Genomic DNA, 25,804 nt, shown 5'->3' with positions numbered 1-25,804 from the left:
TCTTTTAAGACATATTCTTTATTTCTCGTTGACGCTATTTTCTCTGTGTCGTCAATTTTCAAAAGTTTAAATCTGAAATTTTAAAGTAACATTTGCCTGTTGACCTGTGAATTTGGCGCAGCTTTCCTCTACACCCGTCACAGCATTGTCCATACACTGTTATTCGACCATCACGTGATAACCTCATTTGGGTCTTTTATTGACCTCTGCTAGCTTAATTTATGCAAGACAATGAATGCATTTTACGCCCTGCGACTTGTTGATACCATCTGTACAATTATTGGCTAGAAAAAATCACGCTATCATGCATATAAAGATTCAGCCGGTATAAGCCGCTTGACTTCGGACAAGCCTTCCGAAACGACGAAAATAATTCCTGTTAACTTCTCATAATAGGTAAAGTATTACATTTGCAATTCATAGCCTCTTTCTTTGACAACACAAAGTAGTGTACATCCCTAAATGAGTGTCAGACGTAGGGGAGGAATTATAGTAGGAAAAAGTTTACGGTTCTGATGTCAATTGTTTTAATGAAACGTTGAAATTTAGATCGATATTTATTTTGACATAATATATTTGTCACCTTTTGAATCAATGATGATGTCTTTGTAATATTGGCTCTACATACTGAACTTTCTTTCAAAACCGTGAAGTAAATTAATCAGTTTTTTCTTATTCATGATTGTCCTAGAAATTCCGCTCCTCTTGGTCTTTCTCTTTCAGGTGTCTGGTTCCTCAAAATTTTAAAGTCATTTAGTTTTGTCTACTTCACTTTCGTTCCACGAACAGAGGTCGGATGCAAACGAGAAATTCTGATTTTAAGAGTGCAGACATTCAGATATTTTTTTAATGTGGAGACGTCGACATTGCAGTATATTAAAATCATTTCGCGAAAGTCAGTCTATAATTCCATCGACGAATCGACTTGTATACAGCTTGCTTTATTTGTCAACTCTCTACCGAAACATGTTTTTTTGCGACGAAACTGACACATAAATTATAATTGTAATTTTGGTCTGGATACGAAAACATATATCAACAGATGAAGCACCTTATCTGTACGCCGAATGAGACATGTTTAGTAGCATAAATTTTAAATAGTAGTTGAAGCAGAAAGTGTTGTGACTGACAAGCTGATCATTTATTTTCTTTTCATGTGTCCGCCTCACCATGTATTTTTGTCAGGTTAACAGCAAATTCATCTAATAGACGATAAACTTACGCCTTTTTACCAGGCCTTCCTGAAGATTTATCAAAGGTAAGACTAAGTCCCTTCCAGGTCTTGTTATGTTCCTTTATCATTTTAAAGCTGAGAATCACTCATTGTAGTGAACTACATGCACAGGTCAAACCAAGGTCATTTTTTATCACTTTTATAAATAGTAACACTGTATATTGGTTGTCCATCTATTCTGATTCTGATTGGTTAGTATTTGAGAAGTCACTGATCATTTCAAATCCCCCGTACACGCAAACATAATAATCTCTCCTGGCGTCAAAAGATCACCAAAGGATGTTCAAAACCCAGATTTGCCCCGTATTACATTAATACGTCACTGTCTATAGGTTCAATGCTTTAGAAACTCAGTAATCTGTGTCGTTATACTTTAACTCTGTGGTTCCCGAAAGTTAGTTGCACAACTTACAGCAACAGCAACAAACTACAGTATCAGTAATTTTGGTAAACAAGCACCCTATACGCGTCCTCTCCCTCGTTCTGCCACATACAGCTTTTAGGCGAGCGGCAGACTCACCTATTTTTCACACTTAATGTACCCACCTTACATATGGCCACATCATACGTCATTTGAAAGCTTATTATCTCTACTTCAAAAAATTGACGATGAGGAGCTGCCAAGTAGGGCCGTATCCCCCTAATTTGCATAATTCACAGGGTTATCCAATTTGCATAAATGTGATATAAAATTAGAAATGTCATTGTTAACTACTCTAAACATACTTTTAAACTATCGAGTGATATATGAAATGAAAGGTATTTGAATGTAGAAAACAACAAGGATATCCAAAGAGATATTAAATGATTTCACTGAAATATTTCCATATTTATTGTGAAAAAATTATTTTCCCCTTTTGAATAGCAATATTTTAAAATTTTACACATGCAGCCACATCATACAGTCACATCATACGTCATTGAAAGCATTATCTCTACTTTATGAAAATGGACAATGTTGAGCTGTCAAGTAGGGCCATACCCCCTAATTTGCATAATTTACACAGGTACCCAATTGCATAAATGCGATGTTAAATCAGAAATTTACTGTTAACTACTCTAAACATACTTTTGAACTATCGAGTGATATATCAAATGTAAGGTATTTGCATGTACAATACAACTTTGATATCCAAAGACATATTTAAATTGATTTCACTGAAATATTTTCATATTTATATTGAAAAAAATATTTTCCCCTTTTGAATAACAATATTTAAAAAATTTAATACATACAGCCACATCATACAGCCACATCATACGTCATTTGAAAGCTTATTATCTCTACTTCAAGAAAATTGACAATGTTGATCTGTCATGTACGGCCGTAGCTTTTAATTTGCATAATTCACAGTAGTACGCAAATTTCAGAAATGTGATATAAAATTAGGAATTTATTAACTACTCTAAGCATACTTTAAACTATCGAGTGATATATCAAATGAAAGGTATTTGCATGTAGAATACAAAATAGATACCCAAAGAGATATTAAAATGATTTTATTGAATTTTTTCATAATTATATTGAAAATATATTTTCCCCTGAATAACGATATTTTAATAATTTTAACACATACAACTACATCATACAGCCACATTATACGTCACTTGAAAGCCTATTACCTCTGCTTCACGAAAATTGACGATATGCAGCTGCAAAATAGAACCGTAATTCTTTAATTTGCGTAATGCACACGGGTACCTAATTTGCATGGGTCCGATATAAAATTATAAAAAATCCATTGTTATGTACTCTTTACTTGCTTTTAAACTATCGAGTGATATATCGAATGAAAGGTATTGGCATATAGAATAGAACTATGAATTCCAAACACGTTTCTAAAATATTCTTATTGAATATTTTTACTTAAATCGCGAATATCTTGACTTATTTATAATATTCATAAAATTGTGCAGTAAATACGAATAATGCCCACATTATGCAAAATAAGAATAAAATATATACAAAATAAGAATAATTCAGTAACACACAGAACAAATATAGCTCTGACCGAGAATCGGAGACAATGTATGATTTTCATTTGAACCCAACATGAGCTTAATAAATTCATATCAAACATAAAAAATGCATCCTACTCTGAAAATTTTCGAAAGCTCTTCTCAAAAAACAACATCTTTATACCTCATTATCTGTGAACGTCATCGATGCAACAAATTAACATTCTCGACTTACGAACACACACACAAAACCAACAGATACCAGATTCCAGTTCATGCAATCAAACGGCAACATTACGATACATTAGAACAATTATGCCACAACAATATGGTACAAAATACAAGATTTTTTCGAGATAAAAGTCATGAAGTAAAAATAAAAATGAAAAGGAATTTTAGATCTTGTTTTATTATTACTAACTTTAGAACAATCGTATGACATTTAATTGTTATTCGATTTTCATTGAATTGCCTTCGAAACCTTGGAATCGCAAAAAGTAAAAGGGAACCAAAATATTTTCAGGTCCCCTTTAGGCAGATCAAAACTTTCAAGTGCTCCTCTACTATCCCTCAAAATTTCGATTCCACCCCGAATTCCTCCGCCCCTCACCACCATTATTTGTGAACGTAGCCTAATCACATACATATGAAACAGAAATATAAGCGTTACACCTATGCCAAACAAAACCTACAAAAGCTCGATCTCCGATTCACATGAGCATACACAAACACAACCAGACCGAAACGGTAGACATTCTAGCTTCCTTACTTGAACAAACTTAACTTCAGTGAAACAACGTGGCCAAGTAGTGCACACTTTTCACCAACCGAAAATGAATTTTAAGCGACTGATGAAGACAACTCTATTCTCGAAAGGTAGCATCAAAGGATCGCAGTGTAGTGTCACAGTAGTCTCTCCACTCCAGTGCGGATTCAGGGCAGGATACGTAGATTAGGGGTACGTCTCGCAAAGGCAAATCAACACTTTACACAAGACAGCCAAACATAACATACACAAAATTCAAACAACTATAAGATATGAACGATGTGTGGAGTTGCTTTCTTTTATTACATGTCACCAGTTGTGTCTGCTGTCAAATTAATCTTCCATGCACAAGGCAGCTATAACTGTGGCAACCCTTTTACTCATGACAAAACTGTTTAAGAAGAGGATGATGAATTTGTAGAATTACTAGATGTACTGGAAATGCATGACACTGTATCGCCATGAATGACTTGGATCATGAATCATGCCATAACTTTGACTACAGCTTACTCTCACACATTGTTTCGGCTACATAGTTACTTTTCAACAACTACAATATTGTCGTTCATGGGGATCTTTCTTTAGGTTTGGACTTAATAGTAATATGATATATATATATATATATTTGCTGTTGCCTTGGTTACAACAGTACAAGAAACTGTTGGTATACTTGAGTGACATTAAAAGGTTTTCATATGCTGTGAATTGGTATATTATACTCCATACAAAGGGCATGTTTGGAGAAACTCTCTCTGACCTATAAAAACAAGACATCAGTATCGGATAATAATGCAGACAAGAATAGCCATTCATATGTTTTGAAATATACATTAAACAAACAAAATATTCATTTCCAGACCTCATTTCAGCTGTTTGTTCTCCGTGTTCTAGGCACTTTTTGCACATCAGAATGCATGTGGTTGCATTGATACTGCTGTTAAATTTTTTAAAGTACCGTTATTCAAAAGGGGAAAATTACTTTTTTCACTACAAATATGAAAATATTTCAGTAAAACCACTTTGTATATCTCTTTGGATGTCAATTTTATTTTGACATGCAAATACTTTTCATTTGATACATCACTCAGATAGTTTAGAAGTATGTTTAGAATACTTAATGAATATTCTAATTTTACATTGCATTTATGCATATTGCTTACCTGTGTAAATTATGCAAATTTAGGGATAGGGCCTTACTTGATAGTTCAACATTGTCAATTTCTTGAATAGAGATAATAAGCTTTAAAATGACGTATAATATGGCTGTATGATGGATATGGATACCCATGTGAATTATGCAAATTAGGGGGTATGGCCCTACTTGGCAGCTCCACATCGTCAATATCTTAAAGTATAGATAATTAGCTTTCAAATGGCGTATGATGTGGCCGTATGTAAGGTGGGTACATTAAACTCCTAAAATAAGGCCCTTTTTGTGGATTCGCCGCTCGCATATTTGTTCAGTGCTATCTTCTGTACCAATCACTGTACGACAGCCGATCGCGGTTCCAGCTAGCATACCTGTTAGTGAATATGATACACAACATTCATGAAATATTACAGATAGTCTACATATTGCGAGTCTGTTGGGAAATAGTCATGAAATATTATAATTTGCTTAACAGATTAATAACGAAAAGGTAATAACGAAAAGGTGTTAAAAGGATTAGATAAAGAATCTCAAAATCTTAAAACCTTTAAAACAAACAGTGTTTACAGAATCGGGAACAGATTTTACAAAACTCAGTAATCATACTTATGACATTTTGGGCCAGATGTGCGTTTTAAAATCCCTCCAGTTAGCGAGAAATTTGTGTTAAAAGAATTGTCAAGTTTAAATACAGCCAAAGCTACTGGACCTGATCAGATAAGTCCCAATATTCTTAAATTATCATTGACTACTATAGCTAGATCATTATGTTAACAATTAATTTAAGTATAGAAACAGATGACAGATGTGTTTCCAGATACGTGGAAGAGAGCAAAGATTATTCCTTTGTACAAGTCTGGATCCTTACAAGATCGTGGAAATTGCAGGCCTGTTTTAGTACTCCCGGTGTGTGTAGTAGCGGGGTGGGGGTGGGGTGGGGGTGGTTGTATTCAAAATTTAGCTCATATATTATGGGTTGTAACTCTGATCGTCGTATTCTACAAGGTTCAATTCTAGGTCCTATTGGACCTGATCAGATAAGTCCCAATATTCTTAAATTATCATTGACTACTTTAGCTAATTCATTATGTTAACTATTAATTTAAGTATAGAAACAGATGACAGATGTGTTTCCAGATACGTGGAAGAGAGCAAAGATTTTTCCTTTGTACAAGTCTGGATCCTTACAAGATCGTGGAAATTGCAGGCCTGTTTTAGTACTCCTGGTGTGTGTATTAGCGGGGTGGGGGTTGGGGGTATTCAAAATTTATCTCATATATTATGGGTTGTAACTCTGATCGTCGTATTCTACAAGGTTCAATTCTAGGTCCTATTTTATTCTTGATATTTATCAATGATCTGCCTCTATCGGTACAACGTTAGTCCTTAGTCTTACATATGTATGCAGACGATCAAGCACTTATTGCAAGGGGTAAGAATTTGAATGAGATAAGTAGTGCTATCTGCAGCGATATGATACCTATCTCGAATTGATTGATCTCCAACGCTATGTATCAATACAACTAAACTAAGTGTGTTTTGATAATGACTCCACAAAAATTGAGAAGTGTTGCTAAAAATATATAGAAATGACGATTTATTATCATTCCATATCGCTTGTTCAAAAGTGTCTCAAGTGGAATGCAGTACTAAACTAGAGGTTATTTTTGGTGAAAATTTCAATTGGACCAGTCATGTTGATATTTTATGTTCGATTTTGACTTAGAGAAATGGTCTTATCAGCTGTCTCCGTCAGCTTTCCCAAAGAAGAATCGCATTGCCCTGTACTATGGCTTGATTATCCGTCCATATAGCTGGTTCAAAAAGTGAAATAGTTCCGGTACCTACTAATACCTCTAGTCCCTTTGGGATAGATTTCTTCGCAGAATCATTATTTGAAGCCTGGTATACTGACAATTGAATGTAAATTTATCCAGCTTTACCCACGAAAGCACTCTGCAAAAGCACAGACCAGAAATGTTTAGGACATTCTAGACTCTCTGCAACTTTCTCAAAATGAAGGAAATATTTTTCAGGGTGGAACTAATCTGTAGTGTTCAGTGATGACACATTTGTGTGAAGTGGAAATTCGTCCTGCAAGCTCTAAACTTTTTAATTCTACATGTAGTCGTTTCTCTTCTAATTTGTCTTGTTGCCCCTTTCACATTTTTTGTCTTTCTCTCTTTGCATTTCTTCCATCTATATTTGTAATTCTTTCTCTTTCATTTCAAAGTTCAATTTCTGAAGTTCCAAATTTGCCTCATTTCTAATCATTTTCTTTAGTCTCTTGGTGGATGCAGGCACAATATATTTCAAGGCGGATTCCTTAAATTTGTTTCAACTAACTATATGTTTTACAATATTGTTTTGAATTATCTTCTTCCGCATAGGTATTTGGCTTCCAATTTACGAAAACTGGCGAATGTAATTCGGTCATCTTTTCTGAGAGAATCAAATGTATGCTCATCAAACCCTTCCATAAAATCTCTGAATTGATTTCTGCTATGAGGAAAAATCGCTGAGTTCACAAAGTGCTGTGACAATGAATTTACTGTAATTTGGTAAAGGCTGGCAAAAATATTGTCAAACTACACGATATAGTTCAGTTCCAGAAGCCCCCAGTTTGGATTAAGACAGAAGAAGACGGTGAAGATAGAGATTTTCTTTAAAATAAATTTATTAAAACTAATACCTAAGTCAAGAGGTAATTTCCAAAACAGTGCAAAAATTACTGTACTTAGCTTAGCTGGGACGGCAAAAAACTCAAAAAAATTAGCGTTTCCAGGAAGTTGAATCCAGACAGACACTGATGAGTGAGCAAGTGAGTTCTTCTCTGGCTACAGGTTTGATTTAGGTCTGAACCGTAGAGAATTCATGAGTTCCAGCGTGAAGGTCTTGAAGTAAACCCAAGTATCTGGTGAAAATCTGAACCACCTAAAATTTGTACTGAAAAGAAGCTATTCAAAGAACACTAGCAAATTCGAGACTTACCATTAATATGCTAATTACTGTTCTAAAATATCTTCACTTACAGTAAACATGACCTTGAGAAAGTTCTAGACTATAATGGTCTAATCAAACTGGTCCTAACGGAAGAATGACCTACACAATATATATATATATATATATATATATATATATATATATATATATATATAATACGTACATATTTACATACGTACGTACGTCACATAAGCGTGTTTTAGTTCGAGTAACCTACTATTTTCTCAGTTTGTGTCTCTTTATGGTCTCCTTTAATTCATTTATGGGTATTTCTTCTTTTTTGTATTCGTAGTTCGTTTAAGAAGAACAATGGGCAACCAGCAAGGAAGTCATGAGGGAGTGTCCGTTTTTCATAAAACTCACATTGCAAATGGCACAAATCGTCCAATTACGGCAGAGTTGAATGGGACACGTCGAGTAATAAGTCCCGGAGACTATACGGCAATCTCGACAGGATGGGGGAATGTCAGTCTCACGGTGCGGAGTGATGATGGAAAGAGTGTGTCACGCACCTTTGCATCAGATCGCAGCGTCTTAATTGAGGAGAATGGTGGATTGCATTGCTACATGGTGAAATATGGGACAATTTGGCAGAAGGAATGAATACTTTCACAAGATTATTGGATTTTATGTAGTCAGAGTTTTCTCCAGATTCTTTGATTAATGCTGTCTGAAAGATACAATACTTACAATGTGACAGATTATATATATATGGGATTGTTGATTTCGATTTACATTTAAAATTTCTCTACATTGGCGAGCTGGCATTATAGGATAATTAACGTTTATGATTTTGAATTTCACGCAATGCATGCTTGTCGATTGTAATTTCAATATTTAGAATTAGTCGATTTGGTACTCCTGTATCCGCAAAATTCCACCTAGAAATGTTCTTTCCTATGAAGTTTTTGTTGATACGTACGGTTGCCCAAAAGTTAATATCCAACTCCCGCAATTTGCATATTCCAAGATGGTCACCAAGTCATCTCTAAAATTTAAATTTTGACCAACAAATGTTCTTTCATATGAAGAGTTTTGTTCATTTGCATTCACTTAGGGAGTTGAAACGATTTTAACTTGGTTACTCAAAAGTTAATGTCCAACTCTCGTAATTTGCATATTCCAAGATGGCCGCTAAAGGTCACCTCAAAAAAATACCTTTTGACCCTCATGTTTTTGTGTGCAGTGTAATACCTATCTTGTAGGGTACAAAATGTGTAGAATCCATTTCTGATGTTATTTAGTTAGTCAGAGGTCAAATTCACAGGCTGAAGGTCAGGTCAAGGTTTAAAATGACTTTTGGCTTGACATCAATTGGAAACATAAACTTCATGAACATTCATGATTCACTTTATTCCGATTTTCTTTATGTGAAAACTGTTTTGCATGTCACAAGAGCTGATAAAAAAATTGAACAGGTGTTTAAATAACAATAAAATAATAAATGTTATTGTTTGCATTGAATGTTAAAGATTTGTATGCTAACTCGCATAATCGCGATTAGGAAGATCATCCCCTCTCCCATTTAGTCCTGGCTGTCACCATCCTCTTTGGCATCATCATCATCATGCTCTTCCTCAACGTCATCATCAGTAGCCTCCCAAATATTGTTTGTGTCGACATACTCCACATCTGTTGCTTGAACAACTCGTCCGTTCGTGTATGGATTGTAGCAGCCATCTTCACCAGAGTAGTTACAGTACGATGTGTATGACAAATGTTCTTTGTGGCAACCATAAGTTTCACTGAAGCATTTCTCAGCCTGTGCCTTACATTGACACCGGATTACGTCAATTAGCTCAGGCGGTTAGTGGGTTACCCTTACCAATGACAGGAATAGGACTACTATCCTGCAACTCCTATCCAAATTTTGTGATATCAGCTAACTCTAGAGGTGGAGCTTGATAGCCTGAGGTTGGCTGTTGTCTGAGGAAGCGTTAGTACTTAGGGATTTTTCTCCTTTTGGTAAACAACATGAATATTGCAGATTCCATAAATGTTCCCAGCTGCTGACCATACCTGCCAAGAAAGAAGGGTTTCGCTGCCTCCAGCAGATCGGCATTTGTGGTGTATACCTCACCCAGAAGATCGACCAAATCTGTGAAGTTTCAAGCCAGCAAAGTTTTGGGTGCACCAATCTTGCACTTGCCTTGCGTATATGAGGTTGTGTCACACCCACTGAGGGCATGCATGCCAAGGAGTTGCATATATTTTGGTCCAAGGTTAGTACAGGTTGCGTTGATATCTAGGACTCTGCCATCCCAACGTTCCATCTGTACTCTGCATGGTAAGTCTGTCCGATACACCCAGTACACCTATAGGACAAGTCACATCAGTGTCACCACTAAGTACGTATCACATTTTTCCAGACTTGGCTGCCATAAGGACATTCATTGAAAATTATGGTGATGTCAGCCTCGTTATGATCAAATGCACCACTTCCCCGAGTATCCATGTTACCTTGTCATCAACACTTAAGTTGCCTAACATAGTCGCTAGCCTCCCCTTGTTGTTCTTGCTCTTTATCATGTCATCTCGTGTCGGGAAATGACTTGCGATAGAAAACCCATTGTCAATGACAATATCCCCATCCAAGCGCATTCTCTAGTGATCCTTTGCAGAACCATATAAGTACTTGTCGAAGACAATGATTGTTTCGTTGGCAGCTGAGTATTGATTAATATGGATTAGGGGCAATACAGTATGATCGAATAGTTTACCTTTTTTTTAATTTATTACTCGCGAACCAACAGGTTGCCCCAGTAACACTTTCGTTTAAATAAAATATTATACAAATGGAGTCAACTGCCCTCCTTTGTCCACAACTGAGATGATAATTGGTGTATGATATCATATTTGTCGCGGTGGAACGGCCGTTGACAACGCATGTTTACTTTCACTTATGAAGCATTTAACATGATTAAAAAGCTTATTATGAATTACTTTCTCAAAAATCTTATGAAATAGAGCCAAGGTGAGATTTGCCTGTAATATCCAGCCTGTGGTCGTTCCCAACTTTTAAAATTTGGGCAACTTTTGCCCGCTGGAACGTAGCTGGACAAACACCCTGTTGTAAAGACTTGTTAAATATTATTGTGAGTGGAAAAGACAGTTCTTTTACACACACTTTTATATAACTCCTGAAATGCCATCAAGACCACACGCTTTTGTCGGATCAATCTCCTTTAATGCAGCTAGTACTTGATCAGCTGATATGGTGACAGTATGGTGACAGTGTTAAGTAAAAATATGTAACACTGAAATTTGTGGTTGAAGAGTTCAGCAATATCTTTCGAATTTTCGGCCGAAGTACCTTGATAAGTAATAGTAGAGGGTGATGACTTGGTGTTATACTTACTATTGACAAATGTCAAAAAACGTTTACTGTTAGTGCTAATTCAATTTTGTATTTAAAGTAAGAGGTCTACATAAATGGAGTTACGTAGTGATTTGAATTCAGCACGCTTGCGCGAAAAAGGAGCATGGTCTGCAGGTTCGAGGGAAGTCCGGTATTTATTGCGAGGTTGTTATTTTTCTCTAGTAAACAAATCAAGTCCTGCGCATACCACGGTGGGAATTTTCTTTTCCTGATTCGTACTTTAGGAACACTGTCATTTATAGCTGCAAACAAGATGTCGTAGAAACGTTCTGTACATTCATGGACGGTATCAGCAGAGTCGAGAATACTCCGGGATGTTGAACCGAGTTGAGTTTTCAGATGTTGGATTTCAGCCCTTTTGAAGTTATAAACAAATCGCTTATGCATTTTCAAATTGCTGTTTCCAATTCAGCAATGTATTAGTTGGTATTGAACTACCTTTTAATAGAGGTGGAAATGTGTAGAGTGAGTTTGAACACCGACATCTTAGTTTGCTGTTAAGGATTCGAATTGAAAGTTAAGAATAATCATTAAGTTCAAGGGGCTACAAATAAGAGCACAAAGGCACATTTAAAAGAGGTTTGAAAGGTAAGTCCGCGAGACATACGTTCACAGCTCATCAAGGGTGATAAAACACATTTTGAGCATAGGCACACACTGACATATTTCAGCGGAATTTTTGCCACGTTGGTGTTCGAAGAATTCGGAAAAAATGTCCGTGGTTTGCAGAGCAGCACACCGGAATCAAATGCTACAACAAGATTCTTATTTTTCTTAATTCAAAATTCCCTTTTTTCAGTCCGTTCACTGTCGTCAAATAGCCAATTTTTACGGACTGAAATGGTGAAAAATCTGTACGAGTGACGTAAAATTTGTTTGAAATTTGATTTAATTAGGCTTGATCATATACGCCAGTAGTATCGAACATAGAAATTGCACACTTCGACGCTCTTTGGCCACTTTGATAATTGTTGTTTTCCATGTATATAAACGTTGAGCTATAAAGAAAAATCATCTAAAAATTGTCCATATAATCAAATTTCTCAAATTTTATAACATCGATGGGTTCCAAAGCAAAAGTTCTCAAAGAGTATGTTTCATATGTTCGACGGTGTATCGTCCGTTTTATGATATTAAACCATTCCACCTCAACAGACTGGAAGGTTAAAGTTCTAACGAGTGCGACGAGAAATGACACCAATATTCTGAACACAACACTTCAAGTTCTGTTTTTTCCATGTGTAATTTCCTAGCGTGAATAGAAACTCCGATCGAAACTACAATGAACAAAACCACATATTTTGCCAGAGAAAAACAAGCTTTTATTGCAAAGCAATGTTTGCATTTTAGATACTGAGGGAATAGAAATCTCCGATCGAAACTACAACGAACAAAACCACTTAGCTTGTCAGAAAAAATAACAAGCTTTTATTGCAAGGCAATGTTTGCATTTTACATGCTGAGTTTGTTTCTTCACTTACCATTTCTGGTCAGAATAAATCACGCTATCATAAATATTCAAAATGAGCCTTAAAGTTTGTTTAACGCTTGCCTTCACAAAGGCCTTCAGACGCGACGATAAGGACTTATTGTCTTTGTAGAGTATTATTTTTTAGTTCACAGAAATTTTCTTTGAAGAGATAGTTAACTTTGGAAATGAGCTTAAGACGGACTAATGGAAGACTTATTTATAAACGAAGAGTTATTGTTTGGATTTCAAATTTTTGACAGTCGAGATATCTCTGGATGGTATATGTCAGCATCCTATAGTCTGACTGCTTTAAAAACAGAGTAATATCAAAACACTTCACTTCAATTTAATTCTATAGTGCTATGAAAGACTGCTCATCATTCTTGTCTACAATTAGGTTTCGTTTCCTGTGAGTTCAATCAAGATAAGTTAGGAAATCGTCTGCGCTAAGGCGATATTCATGTGCATATAACCTGAGACTCTAGCAAACAGCGTGGCAGAATGCGAAACAGACTCACGAAAACAAAGAAAAAACACTTTCATAGAAAGCAACAAATCGTACCATAACCTGCATTACTATGTGAGGATTTCAAACGACGATTCACGACATGCCTTACAGCCCTTGTGTGTGAGCAGTTAATATCATGGGATCATAAAACACAGAGGTCATGGCTATAGGTCATTGTGTACAAGGGTTGCAAGAAGAGAGGTGACAGAGGACAAATACTTATCGCTATCAATGACATATATGACTTCATAAGTATGGTTTCAAGAGGCGTCCTGCTAACACCATCAATAAACAGGTTAACCCTTTCAGTCTGGTCGACACACACGTAAGCGTATGTATAACCGTAAAATGTTGGTGTTTCACTTCTTTTTATCCTTCTGAATAAACATTTGCAATTATCATGATTATCATTGTATGTGGTCCACCAAGTCTTGTTATACTTCGTATACACGGTCGCCGTGATTCTCCAGGGTTTTCTCTCGACTGCGCAATTGCGCAAATTGCGCATTTCGAGCCATTTTCTGCCCTTTAAAAGTTACTGACAGCGCGAAAATCGCGCACAAAACACAGAAAGCAAATACGCCCATGTGATGGTGACCCGAGCGCATAGTGTAGTGACCTGTGAATTTGCTGTTGTTTCTGCTCCTAAATGTCAAGTCTGCCCCATAATTTTGATAAATGGGGCAGAAAGTTTTGAATTGCCGCTTCAGTGAACATGCAGACAAAACACTGATTCTCAACTGAAAATGATAGTTGTCGATCACATGATAGTTTCTTTGAGCATAAACATGTATCATTATTGCTCACTGCCCTATATTTGGCATCCTAGCACGCGGTAAATAACTAAATTCACACCATAGAGTCTTAGGATCAGACCATGCAAACCTTCAAAGGGATCAAGTAGCTTGTTTGAGCTTTTTTCATGAATTTTGTTTGAATTGAAAAGTAGCTTGTGTTCTTTGACTTCTTGAAACATGCACAGCCTCAACTCTGCTTGCAGTTAGACAAGAGTAAACATCCACGGTACGGACCAAAATTAAGTTCCATGCGCAAATGGCACCATGCATGGCTGGATATACACTGTTAAATAAGTTTGGAACTCATTCAAGCTTTTGAAATTACATTACAATTGATGGGCGGTGCCTTTTATATAGACGAGCATAACAGCTTTTTGTTACATTAAGGTGAAGTACTACGAATTACGTCAAAATTAAGTTGTGGTGTCATTTTCTTGAAACTTTGCACAAATATTCTTGGAAGTTGTGCAAGTGCAGAAATGAAATAAAAAATGGGGGTCACCACGCTTGTTTCCATGGAAACGGACGTTAGAATGGCGTCGTTAGAAATACATAAAAATGATATAATTCACTTAAACTAAAGAAAGCAATCATAAAACGCTTAGCAAATGAGTTAATTTTAATAATACCGAGACTTAAGATCCATATCTATCGAATGTATAGTGTTCATGATGTTTGTGAAGAAATTTTGACATAAGTATCGATTACAAAATGACAATATCGAAATTATATCACTACATAATTTTCGAACTTTCTTCCTGTCGCTTTGAATGGTGTCATTTTGACCAAACATGGCGAATAAACTCCTGACATAATACCATTTAGTTTACACTTTTAATAAAAGGGTGTCACCACGCTACTTTTTACAATATCTCAAGGTGAATGGGTAATTTGCACCATATAAAAGGGAGAGAAATGTTAATTTTACGCTCATATTGAATAAAAACCAGCTTCCTAGGGGGTCAAAATATGACAAGGTTATAGGTCACATGTATTTCTAAGACACTGGGTCAAAAAATAAGGTAAAAGCGCAATTTCAACAATGACAGGTGATGTTAAAAACATGCGCTACAAAATAACCAATTTGCGGCAGGCTGGAGTTAAATCTGCGCAGAAACGTTCTAAAGCGTGTGCGCGTCCGAATTCGTCGTCCTTTACCTTAAACAATTCATTCGTCATAGGGCAGCTGGAGGTCAAAAACGAAATCATCTTTTTGCATTCAGCAAAGGGGTAATTATTTGCACTTTGTAGTTATATCGTCTTTAAGTACGATGGGTAACTTAAAAGACTTCTGTGTTTTCTTGATATCATGAAAAAGTAAAAAAAAGATTGACTTTGTACCTCTTAATCACAAACAAACTTTACCAACATTTGTTCAGATCAGGCCATAGTAAATAAGACAGCGGTGATGATGAGTTTCCGCTTAAACATTAAAATTCAATTCAACGGTTATTGATGTACATCATCCGTGCCGATATTACGGTTGTTATCATCAACGGACAACTCCGTACTCACATCAGAATCCGAAGGTCAATTTAGGCGAAGGACACATTGTAGAGGGGCAGTTTTGTTCGATTTCCATTGTTAAGCTTTGTCTAGCTCTTGAATTGATACGAGTCAACGGTTGCTTAGCTTCTCCCTGTACATATGTTGCTGGTGATTTAATTTTACAGCTCTATAAAACTATAGTCACTGATACTGAACACAACACAACCCTTCATCGTGAATCTGTCATGTAACAAGTCATCGTTGATGACACAGTCCCCGCTTGCTAATGGGTACTTTGATTACAGGTCCTCAGAGAGGATAGAGTCCTCTTCATTAGGTCTGTGATAAAAATACTTTGATACAGATTGCACTCAATGGCCAAGAATGAGTTCCATGGTGATGAAAAACATAAAACCAATGTAGGCCACTATCCTAAAGGTCATTAAATGAGTCAACTGGGAATTAGTTGACAGGATGTTGCAAAGCATTTTTCATACTATCCTTACAATAATAGATTATCACCGGTACCATATTTCATAAAGTTTAATGCAGTATTTTACAACACTATGAGATCAACATCATCAAGTTTCATCAAATTTGACGTTTAATTTGTAGATATATCACTCTAATTAGGAAAGTTCATTACATATGCACTTACAAATAAATTAAAATGACACTGATATATGTCTCTTTCGCTGTTAAAGCAATGTGAGCTTAACATCTGTACAAAGTTCATGAAATTTGATGCAGTATTTCTTTACATATCAGCCTTATTATGAAACTTCAATAATTGACATGATACTGCTATATATACATGACGTGAAACAATTGACGAGCGAGCATGTATGAAATAGGTCAATGTCCTTGTACCAACTTTGAATGATACTGGTGGAAATATGTCTGAGTTCTGGCTCAGTAAATGAGAAAATCATAACAAAATCGCCGCCATGCAGCGATATTTGATCTTACTGTTTAAAAAATCAACACGTATATGTATGGCCATATTGGATCATATCACAAAACAAATGACGTGCATATCTATGACATTGGTCAATGCCCTTGTACCAACTTTGAATAAAATCGGTTGAAACATGTCTGAGTTATGGCTCCGTACATGAAAAAATGTAATAAAATTGCTGCCTGGCGGCCATATTCGATCGTATCGCAAAATAAATCGATGTGCATCTGTAGGTCATAGTGCTATGCCTTTGTGCCAAGTTTGAACAAAATTAGTTGAACAGTGTCTGAGAAATTGTTTATGAGGGACGGACGGACGCACGCACGGGACCCAATCTATAAGTCCCCGCCGGACTTCGTCCGCGAGGACTAAAAATATCACATCACAAGAACGAGTTGACACATATATAAGACTTAAAGGCACATGAGCTGCAACCTTTGACATTATTTTAATGATTTTATATTTAGATTAAAATTAGTCTATTGAAATGTTCTCACAAAGAGATGTGTATTCTAGTATAATTATCCACTGAGTGGGACTGCATAGGGAGGTTTCAGTAGGACAAATAATAAATCATTCCAGCTTTTGGCCATACAAATTTTGACGTGGGCACTATCCGGTCCAGGCCCTGAGAACCGGATAGTGCCCACGTCTATGAATATTCAGCGTGAACGAGGGCGATAAAACTACAAAGAATGCTTCGGATAAGGCTGGCAGGAACGCAAACAAATTATCTCGACTTTATTCCTAATTCTACACTTGGCTCTTCTAAGTATTTCTCTGCACTCCCACCAGGTCAGTCCACAACGACTGGATTGTCGGTAGTTGAGAACGGCGACAAAAAACGATGTTAGTTGAAACGGATACCAGCAAACTATTAAAGTGCATGTTATGTTGTAAAATACCAAAGTCACCAATTTTGGTGGAAAATGAAAAGAAATGCCTTGCGACACACGATAATTTCGAGTATTTTAAGCCCCACAGTCCCTCAAACCATAGACCCTCAAGAAAAACGGTACAGGCAACTGCTGAGGTTTCTTTGTGCGATCTATCTTGGAATACATTAAAGTTTATTTACCAAGCCGTTCTCGACAACAATACTTCGTACTTAACACTGAATCTCATTAACGATCAAACTGACGTTCTGAATATGTACACTTTGCTCTTGCATGACACGTTCCGAGTAATGACATAGAAAATTTGAGGGTTTTTTGATACTAGTCATGGTGAATGTTCTGGTAACGATGAAGATCACTTTTTCGATTCTAGCCGAAGCCAACGGCTAAAAACCAGACGATAAAAACAGTGTACATTTAGCCATAGACGCTGCAGAAAACTCTTGCTAGGTATCGACAATATAAGTTTACATTCCCTACCATAAAATCTCCGATAACAACAAACATTTACAAGTTAGACAGCTCTACACTTCCCCAGTCCTGCGAAACGAATATCTGACCTTTATTTCATCTGTCACGCATAATTTGACGAAAATCAGGGTACATAAAAAATGACAGTACTCCATCGGAGCTCAAATACACGACCTCTAACATTTTGGTACTGTTTTAGCCTAAAGAAACACCAAAGTTCGGATAAGCTACACATGTGTACATCCGCAAAGTACTAGAAAATATATTTGTAACACTGACTTTTGCTGTCAGGAGAAACTTTGCGATAAATCGGGACTCTCCAACGGTTGGTGGAGTCAGAAGCGGTAAGGTAGACATGCATTTACACAAAGCTGAACGCTGTCCTCGTAAATTTGGCCGTTCACAGTTTTCAAACAACAACATTTCAGTAGTTAACATACATACTTTACCGAATCATGGAGCACTCCTCGCACAGAAAATATTCCTAGGGTTAAAAAACTGCAAAAACGAGGGAAAATTCGGAGAAACACGGACGATAGCGGAATGTAAAAAACTCTGTGATGTCAACTGCTGTCAAGTCTGGAACTGCAGCGATATGTGTTTCGGATTTCTATTCGAAACTTTGTCACTTTACAGCAACATACTAACTCCCTGCAGACTTCTAGTTGCATCGAATCTCGCTACCAATATGTAAAAAGTACTTTAAAACCATTTTCACGAATTCTTCTCAAAATAGTTGTAACACTTTTCTTTCTAAAAATGGACTTGCGGGTAATCCGGAATAACTTGTAATCCGAAAACATTATTACCGTATACCCGCATGCACGTGTCTATGAACCGGACGTTGTGCAGTCGATCGGGTCCAGCTTCATTCCGTCCCCGACCCATTCACACCTCTTAATTATTCCAAGATAGATCGCGCGATACTAATCCCATAGACCCTTTGTTCTCTATCGCAGTTGCCTGTCCCGTTTTTCTCGAGAGCCTATGGTCAAATTAGTAGTATATATAACTTCCTTTCTGTGACACAAATAGTATTTACAAGACCCCATTTTAGCTACAGGGGAGGGAAGGAAAAATTCCCTTCCCTCTGTAGCTAAAAATAACATGAAGTGAGGTGACCTATTTATGAACTCACGTACGCAAGAGCTGGCGAGTCATATACAGCAGATAGTGCATTGACCTGAACTCAGTGGGAAATTCCTCGCTGAGTCACTCACGTTCGACTTGCGCAATACACTAGCTATGACTCACTGGGTAATCCACTATCAGAACGTCTGTCGGAACGGCATTCGGATGGAAGGGAGATCATTTGTTAGATAGATTCTGACTGTGTTGCAGCTCTGTACCATTCCATAAGGGGTTCCAGTGCTGATTCTCGTCTTCTGGATGTAAGTATGAATTTTATCAATATCTGTCTGGTCCCTTTTCACTATGTTTCTCATTTTTCCTACGGAGCAACACTTATGTTAGATTTTCCCTACCCTACCGGAACGGGTTTCGATAGGGAACATTGTTGTGCAATACCTTTCCAGCAGGGGCTTTCCAGTATGACTTTCCGATAGGCTTCGAGTGTTGCTTAGCAACCTGTGATGTCATTACAGAGGTCTGAAAGTCTACAGTTTTCATGAAAAATTTCTACGGAGTTTTTTCTGAACTCGAGAGTAAACTGACTTTCATATCCATTTAATCCATAATGTCATATGTATCTTTCTAAAGGGGGACTAAACCCTTCTTGTTTTTGAATTTCTAGCGCCTGATGAAATATGTCCTGAATAAGTTCTGAGGCGTTTCTTGTGTTACACCTTTTCTTGTATTTGTGTAAGCAGCTGTTTACATTGAACGTAATAATGTTTATATTTCTCTCTTCTTTTTGATACTCCTGTTTTTCCTTGTATCACATCAATAATAACACCTGGTATAGGAGTTAAAGCTAAAAGAACTGGAACTGTCGGAATTGCCGCTATTACAGCAGAACTTACAAGAATTACCTTAGTTACATTAAGAGCCATATCAATTCGGCGATATGCAGCGCTAGTTCTTTCGATATAGTCGGCCAATTGTTCAACGCTTTCAACAACTGAGACGTGCATTTTTTTACTGTATATGTAAGGGATGATAAAAAATAATTGTAGTAATATAGAAAGACAATATGGCAGAAGGAGGAGAAGATTTGAACTCCAGGATTTCGATAATGCTAATTTAAATGATGATGATGCTATTACTGAAACATACTTTATAGACGATAATGCCCTTGCAGAAGCCGATCCTTTCCAGGCTAGCTCACGAGATAGTCCGTATGTGGATCGTACGACTAAACAGAGAGTAGAAATTACAAAGCAAATGGCTGAACAATTCTTAAACGAGAATAAAATTACTAATGAAGCAGCACGAATTGAATTGATTACTAATGCTGAGATTAGGGGTGGAAGGCTGTATTATAAAAACCTCAGGCTATCAAAACTTACAGGACGTGGATTTAGATCGCTCGAGTCAGTAAAAAGAGAAGAAGGAGGATATGAATTTGTAATTAAAGTATACAAATGGAGTGGAGTCGAATATCACTTTAGCGCAGAGCCCGAATTTTTAAGTTCAACTTGTATTCTGAAGATGTGAAAAATGATAAAATACCGGCTGAGAAGATGTCACCAGACGACATGGGTATATACAAAGATGAACTTACATTCTTACGGCAAGATGCTTCTGGTAATGCAGATAAAATACAAGCTTTTGAAAATAAAATCGATGAATGGAACAATCTAAACCCTGAATATAGAGCTATTAATGATGATTTTAAGGATTGCGAATATGCGTCTTGACGATCTTAATAATGAAAAAAGAAAATAACGCTAGAAGAAAAAGAAGTTGAAAACAGTTAAAGGATCCTGAAACGGGCACCAAGGAAAAGAAAAAGCCGAGAAACTACTAGCTGAACTCATAACAAGCGAAGCTAAAATTGTTGATCGAATTGAATACGAACATGATAAGATCAGTGAGGCACATGAAAGTCTGGCTACTACTAGGTCTCTTCGTGATGTAATTTCCGATCCAGAATTGTCACTCAGGCTGAAGCTGACAGAATTATTTAAACGAAATGGTATTACAATCGCTGCATTACTTACTGCCCTTGGAATGACAATATCAACAATTGCTCTAGCTGTGACTAAAGGAGGGGGAGCAGCAGGAACTGGAGCAAACACAGGGGGTTCAGGTCCGCCAAAAGTATATACAAAAGCGAAAGAAATTGTAAAGCAATTTGGCGAATGGTTAAAAACATTGGCCACAAAAAGTGCTGCTGCAATACCAGGTTTAATCGGCTCCCTTGTCAGTTTTCTATTAAAAACAGCAGGATCGGTAGTCGGATTCGTTGGAGAACAGCTATGGATATTTTTAACAGGTTTAACATTAGTCATTATAAATAAAATTATGTATTAATATATGACTCCTACGGAATCGACATGTTTGGTGAAAAGAATATTACAAAGTTTCTTTCTAAAAGTAAAGACCTGTTTGGTTTCTCTGTCGAATTGGAATGGTGTAAACTCCGACGAGTAAATCGGCATATTCTTCAGGCAAATCCAGGTGTCCGACTCAAAGATGATAATCTATATCATAACATATTAGCTTTCATTAAGGAATGTCAAAAGACTAACTTTTTTAAGCGACTAGAATTCATAAACGTATTCCAAGAGGTTGATAATGATGACATGGAAGTCCAACATTTACAAGAATATTGGGTTCTTTGATTGATTCGCGACACAGGTAATCGATTTATCTTTCAGTCAGATGGAAATATTTATGTGAAGATGTGATTTATTTTTGAATTTTTTCTTCTGAGTTACTATATACATTACACGAAAATGGGGTACGATAGATCATTATTACCGAATTTCAGCAACCGAATACCGCAGGGAACAAAGTCAGAAAGAACTCATCATGTGGTTGCTCATAATCCAAGTGAGGCAGATCCAGGTCAGACACTTATCATACGATGTCCAAAGTTAGAAAGCGGAGTAGTACTAGTTCCAGATACTTTCGACCTAGTTTTTGATCTCAAAGTAATGGGTCATGAAGATAATCGAGTAGTTCAAAATGTTGCAAAAAATTTGGTGGAGCATATGGTTCTCACATTTGAGGGGCAGGCACTTTTCAATTTGAATAAATATAATCTTATTGAATGTTATCGTGATCTCTTCAAACATAAAAAGGAGAGAACGAACATGGCACTGTATTGAATTCAGAATGAAAATCCCCTCATAACAGGTCATGGGGTTGCATATCCAAAAGAGTTAGGTAGTCATATTGAATGGGAAATACGCTTGCACCCGCCTCCCAATTACCCATTCCGGACACCTGGTACCACCACTACTTTGTGGTTCAAGATGACCCCATTGCCTTTGTCATTTTCAATATGTTCCTTGGACCTGGTAACTTTCTTAGTTACCTTGAATGATAACGATTATTGGACCTGATTTGATGTCTATTACTGAATTCAGAGTTATTCATAGAAATAACATCGTCTATGTATCTATATGTTAGATTGAAAGTTCGAGCTACAGAGACCTTTTTCTGTTTAATTAAGTTCTGGATAAATTCTGCCTCATATGAGAACAGAAATAAGTCTGCAAGCAAGGGAGCACAGTTAGTGCCCATAGGAATTCCTATACACTGTTGGAAAATGTGCCCTCCAAATTCTACAAATATGTTGTCGATGAGGAAATCAAGCATACTGATAATGTCTTTCTCGGTATAAAACACTTTAGCGTTAGTAGTATTTTTAACAAAATATGTAGAATTATACCCTAATACCACATATTTGTAACGGCTGTGAACCATTTTGTAGAAAAATGCTTGGTTGATGATGTTTTTCAAGCGTTCTCTCAATTTATTATGTGGTATTGTGGTATACAAAGTGAAAAATCGAAAGTTTTAATAGATATTTTTTTGAAACAGATCTTGATTTCAAATTTTCCAAGAGTTCCTTCGAATTTTTTAATATCCACATTTGATTTATACCACTCCGAGAAAAGACAACATAAGTAAGATATTTGCTATTTGATTCCTATCACCTTCGGAACGGGCTCCGATACAGCCACTATATAACACAGTTATGCCGGACGGATCGGGATCATTCTCGTAGATCTGAAATACTTGGAGTTTGATGCCTGGATTTTGCTGCTCGAAGCGCTTGAATACAGTCTCATCGGCGGGCGTAGGAAATGGTATTCCATCAAAACAGTAGTCAGCCATAAATTTGTCATACGTCTTCCAGTTTTTTCTAGTCTGACCACATTTCTTTTCACGAAAGTGGGGGTCGCCCAACTTTATACTTGAAACGACGGCATACTGAAAACAATTCTCGCTGCCGAAAGGAAGAATAAGATCGCTCACACAATGTTTATTTTTTAACCATCCTGGAAGTTGAATCGGGCGGCCGGCCCCGAGTAAAATTTCTACTAGAATTACTTCAAAATTAAGTATCTCCTCGAGAACGAGACCAGAACCCTCAACATTGCTAATTGTATCAAGCATATGGTCGTAGCGATCTATTAATTGTTGTTTCACATCCGATCCTCTTACATCTTTTGTGTATGTATCTTTTAATTTAACATGCAATGTACGAATTTGTGTATTACCGTTTTTCGGATCCAATAATTTGACTTCCATATCTGTATAAACAGAGTACATCTTTCTTTCTTTGGTCATACCTTCGATATCCACCAGCGTTTCAATATCCACGACTCGCTTGACTTCAGGAAATTCTTTTCGTAAAACTGCCCCGTCGAATGCTTTTCGTAAGCGGTGCCTAACGTCAATATTCTCATCCATAATAATCTTTATAATATATACTATCCTAAAAAATTTTAAAAAAGAAAATATTCTATGATAGGTCATCAAAATCCACTATAATATTTTTGGCAGCATTTATTTGTTTATATATCTCGCCTAATCTTTCTAAGTCAACTAGTTCTTCCGCATCTTGAATTTCTGGTTTAGGCGTGGCACAAAATAACCTCTCTATAGTGAAAGAAAGGGTACGCTTATTTAAGCGCGGTTTAAATGCTAAGAATTCTATCTTACTACCTTTTCGGATATTACGAGGTACAATAGTAGGATTTTCTCTGGCTGGCAATCGGCTCACTGCTTTAAAATCACAGTCAATTTCTTGAACTATATCAATACATGTAGCGAAATCGTGAATTCCTCTTTTAAATCGAAATTTAAAATACTTTGTCTGTGTGTCGCTCCCTCGCTTCTGATAAATTTTAGATGGATTGTAAAATAATACCTGCGGCTTGGAGTGAGCGGCCAGGCTTGCAGCATAACTTTTAGCAGTGCTTGCATCGAAACTTTCACCTAAGGTACGGAATACTATTAAATCGGTAAACTTTTGAAGACTTTGTTGCCAACGGACACACATTTCATCACATGTAGCAGGATCTTTTGAACCATATTTAGGTCCGATGGGGAAAAACCACTTCTAACTCACTGTCTACATATATGAAAGGATCTACATATTCACCAAATTTGGAGTTTGCTGTCACTGATTTGGATATTGTTTTCTCCACTTTCAAGTATTTTATTGCATCTGAAATAGAAAGGATTGCCATTGTCTTATCGTAATATATCTTTACAAAAAATAATTTAAAAATTTTTTTCTATGATATATAGAACAAAAATGTCATACATATTCATAAATGGGCCAACTGGAAGTGGTAAGAGTTACGACGCAATAAATTTGGCTGCGTCTCATGTACCAGAATTTGACACTAGTTTTTCTAGCAACATTGCCGACTTTTATAATGGGAAAGTTTCGATTGCCGATTTTCAGAATCAGTTTATAGAACATACTCTTAGTTTACAATGTCGGGCTGGGAAAGCCAACACAAACTACATTATTTGTGACTCTTCCATAATTCAACATCTAACTTTTTCTAGAATCCGAGGCGTTTCCGTGGCAGCGGAAGAAAAAAAGATTGTTTCAAAGGCATTTGACCATTTACACAATTTCATTATCATATTCAAGATATGAAATTTGATTATTGCAGGCGGAATATTCTAACTCGAGCCAGACAATATGAAATAGCCGCCTTAAAAGAACTAGAAGAGATTCATGATAAGTTCAAAAAAGTTTTCTTAGAATTTGTAATGACTACAGGCTTCCATGTTTGGTAATTAGTCAACCTCTTACACCTGAAGTTCTCAAGAATATACTTAATCCTACAATCGATACAGAGACAGTTCCCCCAATAAAATCTCCACGAGCTTTTGAATTCGGAATTGCATGGAGCGGCCCTTTGGCACGCAATAGGGGCAGCCAGGGATTTTTAATAGACGGTTTCGGCGAGGAGGAACTTGAAAAAGCTTACTATCCACCTAACCAAGAACAACTAGAACAACCTCGAGTCTCACTCAAGAACATACACAAACTTCTTAATGCTTGTGAATCTGTGTACGCTTACAATGCTCCGTTTGACTTACAGGCACTTGATATGATAAAGGAACAAGACTTTGAAGTTACTTGTCTATGGCTCATGTCAGTTGTGTACATTATAGTTCAGCCAGAACTTATCGATAAAGCTGAACAAGGAGGACTCAAAGAACGAACCATGGCAACTTGAGAAGTCGCTTTGAAGATCTTGCAAACTTAATATGTGAAGGATCCGGGGTACCACCTCATCCACATACAGCCAAAAAAGATGCAATAAGTGAACATTACTTAC

At 36.7% G+C, this 25,804-nt stretch overlaps 2 protein-coding genes and 1 long non-coding RNA gene across 3 annotated transcripts in view; 2 read left to right on the top strand and 1 right to left on the bottom strand.

The window, feature by feature from the left end:
* The window catches only part of LOC139130381 (protocadherin Fat 4-like), a 361,272-nt gene that overhangs the window by 123,852 nt on the left and 211,616 nt on the right, over positions 1-25,804 (bottom strand). The gene's annotated exons all lie outside the window — the stretch shown is intronic.
* LOC139130385 (NXPE family member 3-like) overlaps positions 1-25,804 on the top strand; it is a 353,637-nt gene that overhangs the window by 129,748 nt on the left and 198,085 nt on the right. The window lies entirely within an intron of this gene.
* On the top strand, positions 302-9,562 carry LOC139130396 (uncharacterized). Its single transcript, XR_011551840.1, has 3 exons — positions 302-396; positions 1,194-1,258; positions 8,405-9,562. It is a non-coding gene; the product is annotated as an uncharacterized lncRNA (long non-coding RNA).

This window comes from Ptychodera flava, chromosome 4 (genome assembly GCF_041260155.1).
Source record: "Ptychodera flava strain L36383 chromosome 4, AS_Pfla_20210202, whole genome shotgun sequence".
NCBI classification, from domain to species: domain Eukaryota; kingdom Metazoa; phylum Hemichordata; class Enteropneusta; family Ptychoderidae; genus Ptychodera; species Ptychodera flava.
This window is presented reverse-complemented; position numbering and strand designations above follow the sequence as displayed.